At 34.2% G+C, this 19,100-nt stretch overlaps 1 protein-coding gene across 1 annotated transcript in view; it reads left to right on the forward strand.

Annotated features, from left to right (window-relative positions):
- The first annotated feature begins 973 nt into the window (after positions 1-973).
- The window catches only part of LOC118751623 (sialin-like), a 38,317-nt gene continuing 20,190 nt past the window's right edge, over positions 974-19,100 (forward strand). The window contains exon 1 of the mRNA XM_036486441.1: positions 974-1,041. The gene's annotated coding sequence lies outside the window, so the exon portion shown is untranslated. The remainder of the gene's footprint in view (positions 1,042-19,100) is intronic.

The following is a 19,100-nucleotide window of genomic DNA, read 5'->3' on the forward strand; positions in this document are numbered from 1 at the left end:
TGGGAGTATAATTTGTTATACAGTATATATATAGGAAAAACATTGAAACTTAGGGGGGACCGAAATTATCAAGCAAGCATTTCGTGGTACTATTTTTGAATATCTATGCAAAAATTTGGAAGTTAGGGGGGGGGCCCGGCCCCCCTGCGCCTACCTGCCTACGCCCATGTTTATATGTATGTAAATCCTAGATTAAAACATGAACATTTAATGAAGAATTCGAAGCTTAAAACCAAGACCGTAGCATTATTTAAACAGATAAACAAACAAAGAAAACTTTATTAGAAAAAAAAATAGATAAAGCAAAGTATGTAATTTTTACAAGAATTAAATTCTTTAAAATTTCATCGATTATACATATCTATACATTCATACAAACAGTATTGGACATATCATTTTGGACCAATTTCAGAATACTATTATTTGCCACTTCTGTTTATTTATTAATGTTTAAGATTTTTCAATTAAAATGTAGTCAATTCCCTTACCATATAAACCTAAGCTTAAAATTTTGAAAAACACTTACAAAAAAATTCATAAAAATTTCGAAATTTTTACTTAAGCGAGGTTCACTGTACTTACCTGAAAGGCGCGGTCAATTTCGTACTGTGCAGTGTAAATGGGCATCATTTCGTTACATCGTGACAATTAATAGCAATCGCAATATCTATTATTAATTATTATGCAATTGATATATAATTTTCACATCACATCACATATTCCTATAATTTGAATATAAATCTGTATAAATAAAAAGTGATAAACTACGGATGGAGGGCGCTTGAAGCTTACGATATATGCATGTACATACATATGTATGTATGTATGGGTATATGCCTACATAGATTTATGACGGGGTCTGAAAGAACGTCGCATTTAAAAATAATGTATTTATGTTAAAATATCGTTGCCGCAACATTGTGTATCATTAAAGTAATACATTGGTCAATATCTCATTTCACTGTAGCATCACGCGATCAATAGAAGGGTTACTTGAATTGATGAAATCAGTTAACTCTCAGCAGCCGTTTAGTAATATAAGTGAGTAGTTCAATTAGTGCTTAAGTGAATAAATAGACAAGGAAGACATTGCAGGAGATTTAAAATTAAATAAGAAATAAGACTTTCTGAGGCAAAGATTTCATGTCACATATTTTCGCATTCCCCAGAAAGTTAAACAAAAGGAATTGTACTGTGTTAATTCAAAGACTCACTTGTTGCTCGAAAGTTGGTTGCTTTTAAAACGCGGTGGAAGCACATAGTTTGAGGACAGGCCAGCAAGTTCGATTTACCACTCTAAATTGTTTGCCGGCGATGCACAGAGCAACGATCCCATATCAAAAATAATCAACGTGCTCCGCTTTCACAGTAGCTTTGTAGATACAGTGACTCAAACAATGACCACGTGTTTTTTTTATAATATTCGTAATATTTTTCCAGCTAAATTTTTTTTTATTATTTTTATATAAAAATATCGTCTAAGCTTTAACCATAACCGTGTAAATCACAAAAGAAGAAAATTGGGTATGCAGTATATTATAATGAAGTGCAAGTTTCAAACAGCTAAAAAGTTTAATATAAAAAGCTTGCGTTCATTTGTTGCTGATGGTCTCTCGCGTTTTATTTCATAAGAAATTCATTGCTATATGAAAAAAGTGCAAAAATCCGCCATAAAAAAAATCAAAAATCAATGCGATTTTTTAGCCGTTTGAAACTTCATTAGACTAAAATTGTATGGTCTATAAAACTGCATACCCAAAAATTTTCTAAAAATTCAGAATAAAAAGTTGAAATTTCAATGAAATCTTGTTGAATTTTCCTAAATTTTGTATAAAGTTTGAAACTGTGATTTACACGATTTTGGTTGGCGGAAATATTGAATATAATAATATTTTAATGAAATGTTTGTGGTGAATGCCTATTATTTATACAAAACTAGGACGACCAGGTTAGTCGAGGAAAAATCAGGACACTCGGAAGAGACCCCTCGGAATTTTGGTGACATACAAAAGCAAAAGCAATTTGCTAAGAAAACGCAAGAAAATGAGTATTTATTTTCATGTCAAACATTTGGGGTTCTAATAGGTTATTTTAAAGTTAAAGATCATCAAAATTGCTGCTAAAATGATTAAAACATAACAAGGTAAATTCATTCTCTCAATTCGTCCGCCATGATTTTTTTTCTGACGTTTGCCAGCATGTTAAAATCATACAAAATTGAGAATAAAAAAATGAAATTGTTCACAATTGTTGTTGTTTGAGATTGAAAATAGGAATGTGTGTGTGAGTTTGAGTTTTGAATTTTTAAATTAAATTGCTGGCAAACGGCAGACTGCCTCTCATTGATTTTACCTTGTTATGTTTTTATCATGGCTGCTAGTATAAAATTTTCCACCATGGTACAATTATTATAGGTATTGTCTTCTCAGAGAGCGCATATTCCGATCTGCCATATTTGAAAAGCATCACTGTTGCCCACACTAAAAGGTTTACTCTAACCCTTTCGGTACATCTTTTTAGATTCGGGCTTTAAAAATCCAATTTTTTTATTAAATGATCCATAATACATAATATAACAACATTCAATTTAATTTTTTTCCAAAATGCGATTCTAAAGTATCTTTTGGAATGATGCCATATGGCATCATTTGTACTAACTGGTGTAAAAAATATGCAAAGATTTTTTAATACGGTATTTTATTTTATTCAAATCAAATTAAATAACACCACAAATATTTAATAAAATAAGTTGGAACATGCATACATTTAATAATTTATTTAAAAAATTTACCAGTTGCAATTTCCCCGTTCAAATATATCGTTATTTGCTGGTGCGGATCTCAGCTCCTTCAAATATTATTGATGCCATATGGCATCATACACTTTTAAAAACATACCACGCGTTTATTAGCACTTTTTTAAATTAAATTACAAGTTCTAGCAATATTTGACACTATTTTGGAGACCAAAGCATATTTATTTGTTTTTAATTTATTGGGTTATTTGGTAAAATATAGTATTTTAATATAGACCTTTCTAAGCAGAAGAAAATCGATATTTTGGTAAAGTTTTAAAATTGAAAATGTTCATCTACTAGGGATAAAAATAACAATACCGTATTAAAATATAGTTTATAAAAGTTCCCATTACAGCGCTGCATATAAAAATATAATTTCAGATAAGCTCAATTAAATCTATGAGTATTCAAACAAGCATGACGCCATATGGCATCAAAATAGCGAAAGGGCTAAGGAAAAAGAGATATATCCATACACCATATCCCATACGTATTTTTTTAACAAACCTTGCGGGAACTTATTTAATATGCCAAAGCAAAAAAAAAACATTTGCTTAGTAAACAAATTCAAAATTGTTATTGCTCACTTTATTTGAAACGTTGTTTTTTTTGTTTTGGAAAATTAAAAGAATGAAATTGAACAAATACAAAAGGCAAAGCCAACTGAATGTAAAAGAATCAACATTGAAATGCCTCAAAATGAAAATAAGGGCGCGAATTACGATATGAAGCTAAACTTTCTGGGTAGACAATGTCTGTAATAATTGTACCATGATTTCCAGCAGGAATTAGCAACTTAAGGCTCTCTTATGCATACTTGGCATTGCTTGAGAGTTGTCACATAAGGAATGGCTGAGTTCCAAAATGTCAATTGCTTTGCATACGTACAAACGAAACGCATCGCTAGACCAATCAGCACATCAGAAACAAAGTTGATACTTCGTTTGTTATTAGTTACCATTGGTGTTTTAAAAATGGAAAATTCAGAGAAATTGTTCATTGCTATATTGAATATTTAAACTATGCAATGTATATGGTTGCAATGTGTCGCAACTCTGCATATACCGCAGTATAACAGTTTCCAAACATTGTATTAATGCGTTTTGGAAGTCAGCCAATCTGTTAAATGAGCTTCGCGTGTAAGCGGTTACTCAAGGCATAGCATTACATACGTACATAGAAGTCTGTTGGTTTTTGATTTATACAAAAAAATGGTATAGCAGTGCATGCAATGCCAAGTATGCCTGGCAGAGCCTTTAGACTATGTTCAAACAGGCCAATTAGCTGAGGTAATTAAGCTTTAAATTGCAGAATTTAATTTGGTGTTCACACACACGTCAGCTGCGCAATTAGCGATACGAAATCAGCTGTTGGATTACCTACAGTGATGAAAAAGTTGGTGCGATAGTACCTTTATTTAGTTTGAAAGTACATTCGGTACAAACACACAATTTTAGGTACATTTGGAAACTAACCAAATAACTTCTCCGGAAATCAGTTCTTATTTTTATTGGCATTTCAATGCATTTTCTGGTGCGGGCAACTGGTCTAAAAGCCTTCTCTCTTTTGTGAAGGGGCATATAAATGATACAGAAGGGTGATCAAAGTAACGCAACTGTAGTTGACGGAAAATATTTATTTTTAAAATGTCAGATCGAAGAACTGGGAGAAAAGTGATTCACCTTTTCTACAAGTTGTGTCCAAGGAGTTTTGGCATCTGATATTTTACAGCCTGCTGTCTACTAAATAATATTACTGGCATATATTTCTGTTCAAAGCAAGGGTGCCTTGTGGTCTTCACAAACAAACTTTAGCAAACCATAGTGGAAAGCGTAGAAAATTTCTAGGAACTCATACTGCTTAAGAAAATTTGGCTCCATAAATTTTTCTAGGCGATTTCTTGGGCCTTCTTTTATTCGTCGAACTAAAGAAATGTTTACAAATAATAACATAAAACCAGATTTAGTTTTTCTTAACCTTAATTGCATTTCTGTTTGGATACAAAAATTTAAAACCAATGGTTTGTCTCCATGGAAAGGATTGGTGATATTGAAGCTATTAAAAATAATTTATCTCAAAAGGAAAATAACGAATATTAAAAACTAAAATTAAACGACCAGCGCAGATCTCGTATTATTTGAGTATATCAAGCAACACTTGATTTTTCATTGTAATTTTTCAATCCTTGAAATAAAGTGAATAAAAAACAAAACATCAAACTGCACTTAAATTTTGTTGTTTTGCGAGCATATTTGCAAGCATATTTACCAATGTTTTAGTGCTTATCTAAGCGCTTAAAATGTCTTTTTTCTTGCTTATCTTCTTCGGCCCTGGTTATAAATATCGGTTTGTCGAACGGACTGTATGTATATTAGACGTCTGCATGAATTCATTCAAAACGGCACATTAGCCATTCATATTCTAATTGAATGAATGTGATTGATTTTGAATTTTATTGAATTGAAATGAATAGTTGTGTTGATATGAATATCGACATGGCAACGTTCAAACGTTGTAAAACAAATTGAATGAATATGAATGACAATATTTGTTCATGAATATGAATAGAACCATTGCACATAAGGCAAAAGTGACGATTAGCTGGACAAAAATCGAAAATTGCGATGATATTTAATATCTATGAAAATACGTATGAACGTTTCTTAATGTTTGACTAACTAAGGCAGGGATGCCCAAATCGGCATATCGTCGATGTTTTTGCAAAACCGCATATCTTACGGCACTCAAATTTTACAGGAGAGCGAAAAAACGGTTTATTCTTTGAAGGCATTGCCTTGATAGGCGGTATTTTCTCTAGCTATTATTTTACAAATCTGTTGTTTTAATAATGATTTAACGATTTTTATGCACAATTCTCGATGCCTGTAGTTCAGGGTTACCAAATTTCATTTTTGCCACAACGGCGATTTAGGAGGTTTTGCAACCGACATTTCAATACATTTTTGTGAAATCCTTTGCGTGTACCTCTTTTTATAAGCTTTTATTTAACTTGGTCATCCCGCGCAAATCACGGAAATTTCCAATCGATTTTAAACTGACTTCCCGACAAGTTAGAGACTTGAAATTTTCATCATAGTTCCAATCACGATGACAATGCAATTTAATATATAAATGAATTCCCCTTATGGTCCAGGGGTCTTGATTCAAAGGCGGTCAAAAAATAGTAATATTTATGGCTAACAGAGCGTAATTTGCCAAAAAACGTAAAATCACTATAAAATTGTTAAACCTGCCGGCGATAGTGTAGCAAAGCTATCTGTGGCAAATTCTAAATATCAACCTAGTCTGGATATGAACCTCGTTCTAGGAATTAGTTGACTCCAGATGTCGCCCCGCCGGAAGCAGTTAAATATTGCGCCTAAATATATGCCATGCTACAGCGGAAATGGACGGCACACCATTTCTTTAAAAAAAAATTAACTGCTGTTATACAGTATCGGTCATATCTATAGCACGCCATTTCAAAGTGATATTGTGTACCACTTATGTTTATTTATTAATTTTTAAGAATTTTCAATTAAAATATAGTTCATTCTCAGACAAACCCGATACAAACACAAGCTTAATAATTTGTAGAAAACTACAAAAAAGTGCAACAAATTTTCACATAAATTTCAAACTTTTTTCTCGGAAGTGTTAGAATTTTTGTCAGTACACAGTTTTTAGCCCCTGCAATTTTAGTCTGATAATGTGCAAATTTGAAGTGGCTACGAATTACCGTTTATTTTTTAGAATTTTTTTGGTCGCATTGGCTTCCATATAATGAATAAACTCTATTTGTATGGTAACTTTCAGCCACTTGAAACTTGCACATTATCAGACTAAAATTGAAGGGGCTAAAAAACTGTCTACTCAAAAAAATCTTACACTTCCGAGAAAAAAGTTTGAAATTTAGGTGAAAATATGTTGCGTTTTTTTTGTAGCTTTCTACAAATTGTTACACTTGGATTTATATGGGGTTTGTCTGAGAACAAACTGTATTTTAATTGAAAATTCCTAAAAATAAATAAATAAACATAAGTGGCACACAATATCGCTTTGAAATGGCGTGCTATAGATATGACCGATACTGTATGTACATATGTATGTCTATACAAAACGTAAGCAAACAACATTTTGCTTGCCAAGTCTTCTGTTCTCTTTCATTGCAAGTTGAATTATTTTAATATCTATTGCAAAATTTTTTAGATAAAATAAAATAACACTTTTTAATATACAACGCTTTTATAAATGGACTAAAAATTATAAAATAAAATAATGTAAAAAAAATATTTTTTAAAAACAAGCTTTTATTTAACCTGTACAATCAAAGGAATAAAATGAAGTAGTGTAACAAAAGATTTTTTAGCAGGAAAATTTTGTCAAAACTGCACTAAAATGAATAAAATTAAATAAGTTAAGGTCTCGTTAAAGTTACTAAAAGCCATTTAGTGAAAGGAGTTATTCAAACTCTAATGAAAATTACTTACAATTTGTACTAATTTACTTCGTTTTTAAAAGCAGATGACATTTCGCCGGAATTTTGTTGTTGGATGTTTTTTTACTAGATATTTTAAACGAACGTACCTTTTATTAACAACATCATTTCCTGCAAACAAAAGCTCACTTCCCAAAGCTATGATCGATCAGCTGTTGAAATTGAACGAAGAATTGCCTATCGTCTTGAAAGAAAAATTGCTATAGTACTTCCCGTTTATATGCCCCCCGCTTATAAGCGTTCCCTGCTTTTTAGTGTCGACTTTACCCCTTGTGAGATGACCAGATAGTTATAAAAATGATTAGATTTCCCCGCTTAATAGATTCCCGTTTAAAAGCACCAGCGTTTTGATACAAAAGTATAATTTCATAAGTAAATTTCCTCGGTGCAGTGCAAAAACTTCAAAGCACCCAACTTTTGAAGCCGAAATTTAACAAGAAATATTAAATCCGTCTTCAGATGAATCCGAAGGGGAAGCCGAAGAAATAGTATCAGAAAGTTTGCCAACTGCGAAGTAACAACTTCATGCAATTAACACTTTAAAGACAAGCTTTGAGACAATCAATCTATTTCTGAAAGAACTTGATGCTGTGGAATTACTAATTTATAGAGAAACCAAAAGTCAGACAAAACAATTTTTTTTTAGAATAGATATTAAACAATGACATTTAATGTAGTGCTTTGTTTTGTGATTTAGCTGGGATAACTATTTTTTGTTATTAATTCTAAATGTGTTTTGTTTCATAACAACCGAATGAATTTTTTTTTTAGTTATACATGAATGTACTTAATCACCAAAATAACTATATGTAAATAAGTATATATGCATTAAAAACACATTTCCAAATCTAAAAAAAACTGTTTCAATAATTTATAAAATGTGTATCACTGTATTGTTTGAATTCTCGTGTTTGGCCCCAGCGTGCAAATCTTTCTATAAGCGTAAAGCAGGGGTTCCCAAACTTTTTTCATTGCGGCACCCTTGTGCTAAAAACATTTCGCGCCACCCCAACTCCTCAAAAGTCTACGAAAACAAGAAAACACAATGCAAACTTTTTGCTCCTTTAGCTTTAATGTGAGGACTGAAATTGTTTTGAGGATTTCATTATTTCCTTTAAGTTTATTAGGAGCTTTGAAAATACCCTGAAATCATTTGACGCTGAAAGCTTGCTTGTCTGGTGTATTTGTTTTTAACCGACTTCACAAAAAAGAGAAGGTTATCAATTCGTCGGAATATGTATGTACCGCATAACTTCGGACCACGTTAACCGATTACTATAATTCTTTTTTTAAAGGAAAGGATTTACCTCACAGGTGGTCCCATTCTAATTTGGTTTAACTCCGATCACTGGATCATGAAGCGATTAACGATAATCTTAACTTTTTATATGGGCATTGAAGTCGGTTTTGTTTTTTTGGTTAAAAATTACTTGTTTATGTAAGTATTTGTTTAAAATGCCGTCTCACATAGAAATGCAAAAGTAAAAGTCACTAGTATTATTAATGCAATCTTGCCAACAGCAGTGTGTTCTGCATACACTTGCATCCAGAACTCTCTTGGCTCTCTTCGTAGTATGTAATATTCAAAGTGCTGTCTTCACTGATGTCCAGAAGGTTTTTGAAGCTTAATTTGTCGTTTCAAAAACTTAGTAGGCCAATATCTCAATAAAAAAGGCGTGATAGAACAAAACTGAGAATGCATTCTATCTACATTTGAATACTATTTCAGGGCCATTGTGCATACATACAAGTGACAAATGTTCTTCTTCTGCCTGGAAACCGCCTGAAATATATAAATATCCTGTAAAAACGTAGAAATAACCTTTCAAAATGTTAGGTTGTTTAAAGGGATGTAGAAAAATACTAAAGTTATTGAAATAACCTTAAAAATTGGCCAAATATGCATTGAATTAAATGAATTCCTATGTTTATATATCAGTTTAATATTTTAAAGCATTTAGGTCAATGACTCCTAAACTTAACAGAACTTTTCTTGCTGGTTTTGCCAGAGTCCTTTTAAAGTTTTTTTTTATATATATTGAGTGTAACCCTGTAGCACATAGAATCAAGTGATCTCAGGCATTTCGGGAAAACATCTGATTCTTTTTTCACTTTTAAGTATACACAATGTTCATGGCCTTAGGTTTACTTTTCGGGTCACATGAAAACGGGTTTGTTATCCAGCTGTAGACATCCTCAGAGTCAATGTTGGGAAAATATTCGATAATGGTTTTTTCTAAACCTTCCAAGTTAACGCTGGTAATGCGCGCTAACGCTAAGAAAATAATTTTTACAGTCAATTTCATGAAAGCAATTTAAGTGAAAAATGATTTTAATTTTTTGAATCTTATATGGAAATTTACAGAAAATAAAAAAATCATTTTCCATTTAAATTGCTGGTGAAACTGGCTGTTATAAATTTTTTTAGCGTTAAATTCGAAGTTACATACGTTTTTCTGATTTACTTTGTTTATTTATAGGGTTTTCATGCAAATTGCGAGAAATTCTAAAATATACATGTCAATAACTAAAAATCTCGACGTGCTAGAAAAAACAAAGATGTATTTTGATTTCGCAGGCCTCTGTTATCTTCGCAGTGTCATCCAATATAGGTTTTAAGTCGCCAATGAATACCGACGGATCATACAGTGACTTCTCGTGGCGTTTTCGCCCTAGCTTCATCCTAGACATCGCTCTTTTTGTTTTCCCAACCACTGCATATATCCGCACACTTGCTCCATTTCAAACCATTTTTCTGTACAAATTTGTCGATAGCTTTAAAAATTTCGTCACTAGTTCGTTCTCGGCTGCCTCTAACATCGTGTTGATTCGCTCTTTCACAATGTGATTGTGAAGTTCCAAAGAATATGTAAAACATACACACGTGCGCGAAGCTGCTGCGGTTGTTACGAGAACAGCCCAGTCAGCAAAAAATCCGAAAATTAATCCGAAAACGGGAAGAAAAGTGGATGAAACGCGGATAAGGTCTACAAAAGTACCGAAAATGTTTGTTCAATTTTCCGTTGACAAATGTACTGGTTAACTACACTTAAGAGCGAAATACAGCACACAAGCGGCTTGAAAAACCAAGCGAAATATCCATTTGCTGCAAGCCGTTTGTGTTGTGTATTGGGTTTGACAAGCCGCTGAAGGTAATTTTAATAAAAACCAAAATTTTTGATTTTCTGCCGCCATGTTGAAGTTTGATCAAACCCGCTTGCGTTGTGTATGGAAAGTATACAAAATTTGCCCACACCACAGCATACTCTAGCCACTAGCGACACCCCAGGCATACCCACTTTGGGAACGCCTGGCGTAGAGGACACTTATAAGTGGGTTTTTGGATATAAGGTTTCTACGGTTATAAGCAGGGAACGGATTTTATCGAAATTGCCTTTTTTCTGCCAAAGAGATAGAGTATATTCGATTAAGAATGTCCACGATTTAGCTTTCCCTGATTCCCTATATACACATTTGATGTTGCCTTTTTTTGCCTTTTTTTAAGATATTTGCATTTTTTTGCCTTTTTTAAGATATTTGCCTTTTCTACCTTTAAAAAAGTGATTATAGCATTTACAATGTTTTTTATACCCGAGCGCACTTGTGCACAAGGGTATTATAACTTTGTTCACATAACGGTTGTTTGTAACAGGCAAAACGAATCGAGATAGATATAGACAAATGTATACATAAATGATCAGAATGAAAAGAGAAATCGATTAAGCGGTGACTGTCTGTCCGTCCGTCCGTCCGTCCGTCCGTCCGTCTGTGCACACGATAACTTGAGTAAAAATTGAGATATCTTAACGAAACTTGGTACGTGAACTTCTTTTGGGCGTGGGACGGATGGTATTGAAAATGGGCGAAATCGGATAATAACCACGCCTACCTCCCATATAACGATAATTTTAAGAAATACGAAAACTGCGATATTTTAGTAACTACTGAAGATAATCCACTCAAAATTGATACTTACAATGAGTTTCAGACGGAAAACATGAATATTAAAAATTTTTGGAAAATGGGCGTAGCCACGCCCACTTATGGTTACATGTGTATATCTTGGTAACCGCTGCACCAATTTATTCCAAACTTGGCACAGTTGTTGGCTTTGGTACAACTTACCAAATGGCTAAAAATTAGTAAAATAGGACTATAACCACGCCCACATTCCATATAACGGTAATTTCGAGAAATACAAAATCTTCGATAAATCAGTAAATATTGAAGCTAATTTGTTCAAAATTGATGATTGCAACAATTCTTTACCAAGAAATACGTTTATGACAAAATTTTGGAAAATGGGCGTAGCATCGCCCACTTGTGATCACATATATGTATCTCGCTAACCGTTCTAGCAATTTGCACCAAGCTCGGTATGGTTATTGTGCTTGCCACATAAAAGCAAACCGTTGAAAATTGTTGAAATCGGACTAAAATTGAGGCCGCATTTCATATAACGGTAAATTTCAGATATGCTTGAGATTTCAATATTTCGAAATTTAAGGACGCTAATTTACTTAAAATCTATACACCCCGGCTTATCATGTAGCGGTAGCTTTCGGAAAGGTGGAAAACATATATTTAATACTTGCGCCGGGTATTTAATGTTCGGCTCCGCCCGAACTTAGACTTTCTTACTTGTTTAAGATTAAAAAATATACACATGCCCATGCGGCTTATAGAAGCGCAAGGACCTCGTGCCAAATTGGTGTTGGAGAAATTCAAAGCCGTTTTCTCAGCTAACGGAGCCTTGGATACAATAAGGGGTGTGGATAAAATTGTAAAGGGCGAGGAAAGCGCCCTTATTCCTGATAATATGAACGTTTCAAACGTTCCATATTTAAATTGGGCTCCACTTGTATCAACTTACGTCGAGCGTACATTTAGTACATTCAGGGCTTTTCTTCGCGAAAATCGAATGAAAAAGAAAACTTCAAAATGCATCTTGTGGTTCAATGTTACTAGAACTACTTATGTATACAGATAAAAGTTTTATGAGTTAGAAACTCGAGAGGATAAAATAGTCAAAGATTCAAAGTACAAATTTTTCATATAATGAAACTAGTTCACAGTTTTTCTGGTTTTACTTGTAATATAAGCATTTCTAAAATAAATCTATTTTTTGTTTGTTCTTATTTTGCTTTTTTTTGCAATACCTAGTGCCTTTTCCTGCCTTTTTCGCTATTTTGTTTTGCCTTTTTTTGCCTTTTTTGCAATACCTAGTGCCTTTTCCTTCCTTTTTCGCTATTTTATTTTACCCTTTCCAGCCTATTTCGTTATTTTATTTTGCCTTTTTATAGGTTTTTAGGTCCTAAAAATCCGTTCCCTGGTTATAAGCGTCGAAAGTTGTGCATTTTTGACGATGCTTATAAGCGGAAAGTACTGTATTTGCAAAATGTGTGTGAGTGATTTTTTCCCTATATGAATTAAAATTAACCACATTGTTTAATGTCCCAAACAAATTTTATTTATTTAAAATATAATCCTCAGGCATTTCACAGGTTTCCGTGTTCATTTCACAAAATATTGCCTCCATTAAGCAAAAGTGTAATACTTCTACTAATATAGCCATTGCAGGACGAACAGAAACGTAGCACACAGGCTACAATATAAGAAGGCAAAATTTTTCAGTATAAAGAAAACCCCATTTGTAATTGATCTCTCATTTATATTTAAGTAATAATGGAGGATGGTTCCGTGCGCAGAAGTGGAAAACTTTTGACTGCCATTCACCTGGGAGTGGCCAGAAGCGATTCTTGTGCGTACGGTTCAAATCGCAGCTCACAACGTCCGGATATTTATATCCACGTATCCTCTGGGTAGCAACCAAACACCCGTTTGGGAGCGAGCTAAAGTGAGAAGGCGTGCGCTGGGTTTGGGTCCCGCCACGTTAAAACCCCGCCCAATGAAAAATTCCAACAAGCCTCGGATGAGACCCCCTTTTTCTGATGACGACCACGGCAAACGTATAAAGGACTATGATTTAAGGGTATGCACCTGGAATATCCGGACCCTTAATGGGGAAGGTGCCTCTGCCCGGCTGGTTGATGTCCTCGGGAAGACAAAGGCTGACATCACCGCCATCCAAGAAATGCGATGGACGGGGCAAGGTAAAGTAAGCGTGAAGCCTTGCGACGTCTACTACAGTTGCCACGTAAAGGAGCGCAAATTCGGTGTTGGATTCGTGGTAGGAGAGAGACTCCGTCGCCGAGTACTGGCGTTCACCCCGGTGGACGAACGTCTAGCCACAATCCGCATCAAAGCTAGATTCTTCAACATCTCGCTCATCTGCGCCCATGCCCCGACGGAAGAGAAGGATGAGGCGTCCAAGGATCTCTTCTATGAGCGCTTGGAACGTACATATGAGCGCTGCCCCCGACACGATGTCAAAATCGTGCTTGGCGATTTTAATGCCAAGGTGGGCAAGGAAGGGATCTTTGGCGCCACTGTCGGAAAATTCAGCCTCCACGACGAAACGTCCGATAACGGACAGGCTGATCGACTTCGCCGGGGCCCGAAATATGGTAATATGTAGTACTAGGTTCCAGCATAAGAACATCCACCAAGCTACATGGCTGTCTCCAGATCGAAAAACGAGAAACCAAATCGATCATGTTGTGATAGACGGAAGGCATGCTTCAAGCGTTTTGGACGTACGTACACTCCGAGGGCCAAACATCGACTCGGACCACTATCTTGTTGTAGCCAAGATACGCACCCGCCTCTGTGCAGCAAAAAATGTGCGCCCAACAATGCAAGGAAAGCTTAACGTCGAAAAGCTGCAATCACAACAGACGGCCAATTTATTCGCCACTCGACTCACACACCTGCTCTCTGAGAGCACTCTTCAACAATCCGACGTACGCGAGCAGTGGAACCACATTTCCCGATCATTAAGTACCGCCGCCGAAGAAGTAGTTGGATTTCAGCGAGCCCGAAAGAACAACTGGTACGATGAGGAATGTCAAGAAGCCGCAGAGAAAAAAGATGCCGCCTACAGGGCCACGCTGCGATCGGGCGCAACGCGCGCTATGTGGGACCGCTATAGGGATCTGAAGAGGGAAGCGAGACGTATTTGCCGCAATAAGAAGAGAGAGGCCGAAATACGTGAGTGCGAAGAGCTTGAAATGCTGGCCGACAGGAAGAATGCCCGAAAATTTTACCAGAGAGTTAGGCGACTTACGGAAGGTTTAAAGACCGGGGCGTACTCCTGTAAGAACAATAATGGCGACCTAGCAACTGATGTCCAGAGCGTACTTAAATTATGGAGGGAACACTTTTCCGCCATACTAAATGGAAGCAGCACGGAAAGTTGTGGAGAAGAAGAACCCGAGCCCGCAGTCGATGATGACGGAGTCGACGTTCCACCGCCTGACTGTGACGAGGTACGTGTAGCAATAACGCGGCTGAAAAACAACAAAGCTGCTGGAGCTGACGAAGAAAGTGACCAAAATTATACTTATGCTAATTGCTTATCGGAGGGCGGTCTGCGCAAGCCGAATTAAAGTTTTTTGCATACATTGAAAGTCTTAAATTTGAAATTTGTTGAAGTTAATGGTGATACGTTAACCACAAAGCCTTAACTGATGAGAAATTTAAAAGTAAATTTTCACGAAATTCATCACGAATCACGAGTTTCATGTGAACAAATATTCCCAAAATTGTAAAGTAAAACAAAAATAATTTTTCCCAATTTGTTTTTGTTTTGCATGTTAAATTATGAGAACAATTTATTCACATGGAATTGGCGATTATAAAAGGATTTATACGGAAAGAGTATTCTTTAGAATTAGATTTTTAAATTGCAAGATTGCATACAAAATAAGAAAATGAAAAAATAACAACATAATGCTCTCGTGATTTTTTTATAAAATAAAAAGAACAATTTCAATGTAGTCTCCTTTAACATTACATATATTATATATTTTTAATTAAAAAAAGGTGCGAACCACGTAAGTAAAAAAATTACCAAGCACTGATAATGATTTTTCATTTGAAATATTATTAAATTGGTATAAATGTGGGAAAGAAAATACTCCGATTTATTGTTTTAATATTATCAAAGTGGCAAGGCCGTTGAGAATGCTCACAATTTATGAAACTTCAAAAAATTTTACTATCCGTCAAAAGTTGTTTATTGAAACTACCTTCTTTTTTGTATCATGGTTGGTATCGAACATTCATGCGGTGCGGATGTGCTCTCGTTTTTATTGATTTTATGGCGATCAACAAGCATTTTCATAAAAGCGCTAGCATCAGTGTTGCCGTTGAGAAATTTCAGAAAGTCGCGAAAAAGGGGTCGGTCACCGACGAAAAAAAGGGTCACCATATTTAGTCTGTTCCCATGAGCTTGGGACTAAAGCCTGTAGAACTGTCAAACTACAATTTTACTCTCTCAAGTGAGAGTAAAAGGAGAACAGATGCAGAAGGGTACGGGAACGCAAAGAGCACTATTTCCTGTAAAAGTGTCAGTCGATCAGTTTACATGTCATTGGTACAACACTGATTTGGCTGAAATATCACTAAATAATTATTGAGACCTATACATATTCAAATATTTCGTTGCTTACTTCCATGTTTTAACAAATATAAGGTTCTTTGCTTTCGCCGCGTCTTTTTTTGTTCACAAGTGCAACCCTGCCTAGCGTTTGACATTTTTCATGAACTTACTGGAAGAAAAACTCCGGACTAAAAGCCTGATTATGGCAACTTAACTTAACTTAACGGAACGTAGAACTTAGAGAATCAAAATGAAACAGATTTCGACGTGGCATTAAGTTACGTTAAGTTTCGGCTGTTCAATTATAAGCAACACCCATTTAACAGAATTTTTAAGAGAGAGCCGTAAGTTACGTTAAGTTGCCATACTCAGAACATAAATCCTTTAACTTCTGATTAAGAACAGTTGCTCAGTTACTCAGTTACTCTTTTAAAAGTGTTCCCACTTACATGTTTTATGTCTATAGGAACGACCTCCTGTAAGTTCTGACTAAATTCTGTTTGCCGGACTGTTATTGGAACAGACTAATTATTTTTAACCGACTTCAAAAATGGAGGAGGTTATCAATTCGCCGGAATATTTTTTTTGTTATGTATGTTACCGCATAACTTTAACCGTTTCAATAATTCTTTTTTTTAACGGAAAGGTGGTATCTCAGAGGTTCCCCATAGACGCGATTATTACATCAGCTTTGCCCAAAATAGGGTTGCAAACCTACATAAAAATCGAGTTACTGCAATGAAAAGAGTTGCATTTCCTTTAAAAGTTTTAAGTGATGCATTTTTCGTACTTACAGGAGGAAGTATTTTTTAATAGCATAGTTCAGTTAACATTTCCTAACCAAAATCTCTGAAAAGGGGCAAAAGTCGCGCATAGTTTTGGAATAGGGTAAAAAAATCAAAACTTTCAAAAAGTCGGATCAATGGGTATTGGCCCTTAAAAAGGGTCAAATGGCCCCTTTAGTCGCACAACGGCAACACTGGCTAGCATAACCTCACACGTCGAACATTCAAGACGAACTGAATGCTCCCGCTGTTTTTGCAAAATGCAGTTTCGTACGTGTGCCGATCACAGAAAATTAAATTCCGTAGTAGCTATTTTTTATGTATATTGGCTCGTCATAATTTGCCTTTTTTAGCTAAAAAATATAAAATAATGCATAACAATAGCCTTTAATCGTGTCATATACTACTTGTCATCTATAAAATAAACGCAACGTGAAAATTTTCCATATTTCTTATATTAACATTGTACGCTCCTTTTTTTTAGTGAACGTTAGTTCATTTTTTTTTTTTTGAAAATGGGACTTCAAAAGGGGTTAAAAAGAATTATTCCTGGGATAATTTCAGGGAGTCTTGAACAAATGAAGCACCAAAAATTAAAAATAAGATGTGTTTGATGACAAAGATATTCATACCTAAGTCAATAAAAATCAAAAACTTAGTAGGCCAATATCTCAATAAAAAGGGCCCGATAGAGCCATATATGTAATACTTGGATGTAATATTGGGAGTATCTACAAGTGCATTCAGTAAACATTAGAGTACAGATGTATAAAAAAAGAAAAGGAAAACCGAGTAATCGTAGTAAAAAATGACACTTGAATTCAAAACAAATCGCAGTGGCGGAACATTAAAAGAAAATTACAAGGAATTTTTAGTTTACATTTAATTTTATGAATTTTAAATAAATTAAATTACAGAAATGTTGCACAGATGTTTTTTATGCGAAAAAAAGAGACAAATTAATAAAATAGCTTTACATGCGTATTTTGGTACGCATATAGTTCCATAAAATTTAGCTAGCAATTTTAATGAAACTTTATTGAGTTTTTTTAAATTTTTGCACAACGTTTGGAATTTGGATATATATAGTTTTTGCTAGATAATCTCTACTCTCATGAAGCGAAAAATTTCAAAGGAACAACATTGCGAATATTATATACAGATCACTACAATTTTGAGTGAGCCAATATAGTTATTTATTCCTTTTTAACTGAATAGTGGTTTAATTTTTACCTATTGAAAAATGGAGATATTTGTTTAAGTTAAACATTCTAAAATGAAGAATAGCTAATCATTTTAAAAATTTTCAAATCGGGTTTCTAATTTTCAGCTAGCTTTAAAATGAAATTTTAATACTTCATCGTAAAGTTTCAGTTTGTATAAGTAAACCACCACTCCAGAGTAAAACAATCCTCTTAAAAAAAATACTATTACTGTAATCGTAATTCAAGTTTGTTCGATGAACGATTACTTTAATTATAATCCTGTATTGTTTTATTTGCCGGTTATACAAAGTTTATTTCGCCCGAAATACCTTACTTATTATTTTTATTTTAATATTACTTTCTTTTATTTGTCTGTTTTTTTTTAGATAAATACGTATTATCCTCATATTATCGTTAAGCGCGCATTTCTTTATTTTTTATTTATTTAACGACCCGGTGATATGCCCATAAAACAATTGGTCTTTTTTTTGTATTACTTTCTTGGGCATATCAAACATTATCTGAAACATATCAACTATAATTAAATTATTTTCTTCTTACTTTTTACAGTACAGTTTAAGGAAGTTCCAACGTTATGTAAAAACCTTAAGAAAATCCTTAAGTATTTCGTTTGAATTGAAAATTCAGTACAACTCAGTACGAATTTTGAAAAATCAGGGCATTAGCGTACTTAATGAAGAAATGAATAAAATCAGTACAAGAGTTGAAAAATCAGTACTGTACTTATAAAATCAGTATGTCTGTAACGGAAGAGACCTCGAACATGGTACGGAGATATATGAAAGCAATCCCATACTCATGGAAAAAAATTGCGGTTATTGGCGTGGGATTTCCCATACAAACCGAATTTTTCATACTGCATATCTCCGGAATTGTTCATGGTACACCCAGAAAAAGGTTTAGTTATATATACCAAGATATGGTTATAGTGACCAAGTGACATAGTTGGATATGGCGAAATAAATATCTTGTTCACGAAAGTCTGCAGTTTACTTAAGACTTCTAGTTGGGACAAATGTATATTCGTTAATAATTACAAAATTACTACCTTGAGTGGACAATATTGTTAGTTGAATAAAATCATTGTTGAGCAAATATAAACGATGCTTCGGTTAATAGAAGTTTTCAATTAATTTTGTGAACTTGCTTTAGACTTGAATCAGCTAGTCGCTTATTATTGGAAAAAAAGTTTCAGTTTGACACAAATAAAAATTTACTCGAAGGTTGTTGTGTTTACTTTCTTCTTTTATTTGCATATATTAAGCATAAAAAATACATACATTTTAAATAA

Source organism: Rhagoletis pomonella, unplaced genomic scaffold (genome assembly GCF_013731165.1).
Source record: "Rhagoletis pomonella isolate Grant_MI unplaced genomic scaffold, Rhpom_1.0 Rhpom_scaffold_00860, whole genome shotgun sequence".
Lineage (NCBI taxonomy): Eukaryota > Metazoa > Arthropoda > Insecta > Diptera > Tephritidae > Rhagoletis > Rhagoletis pomonella.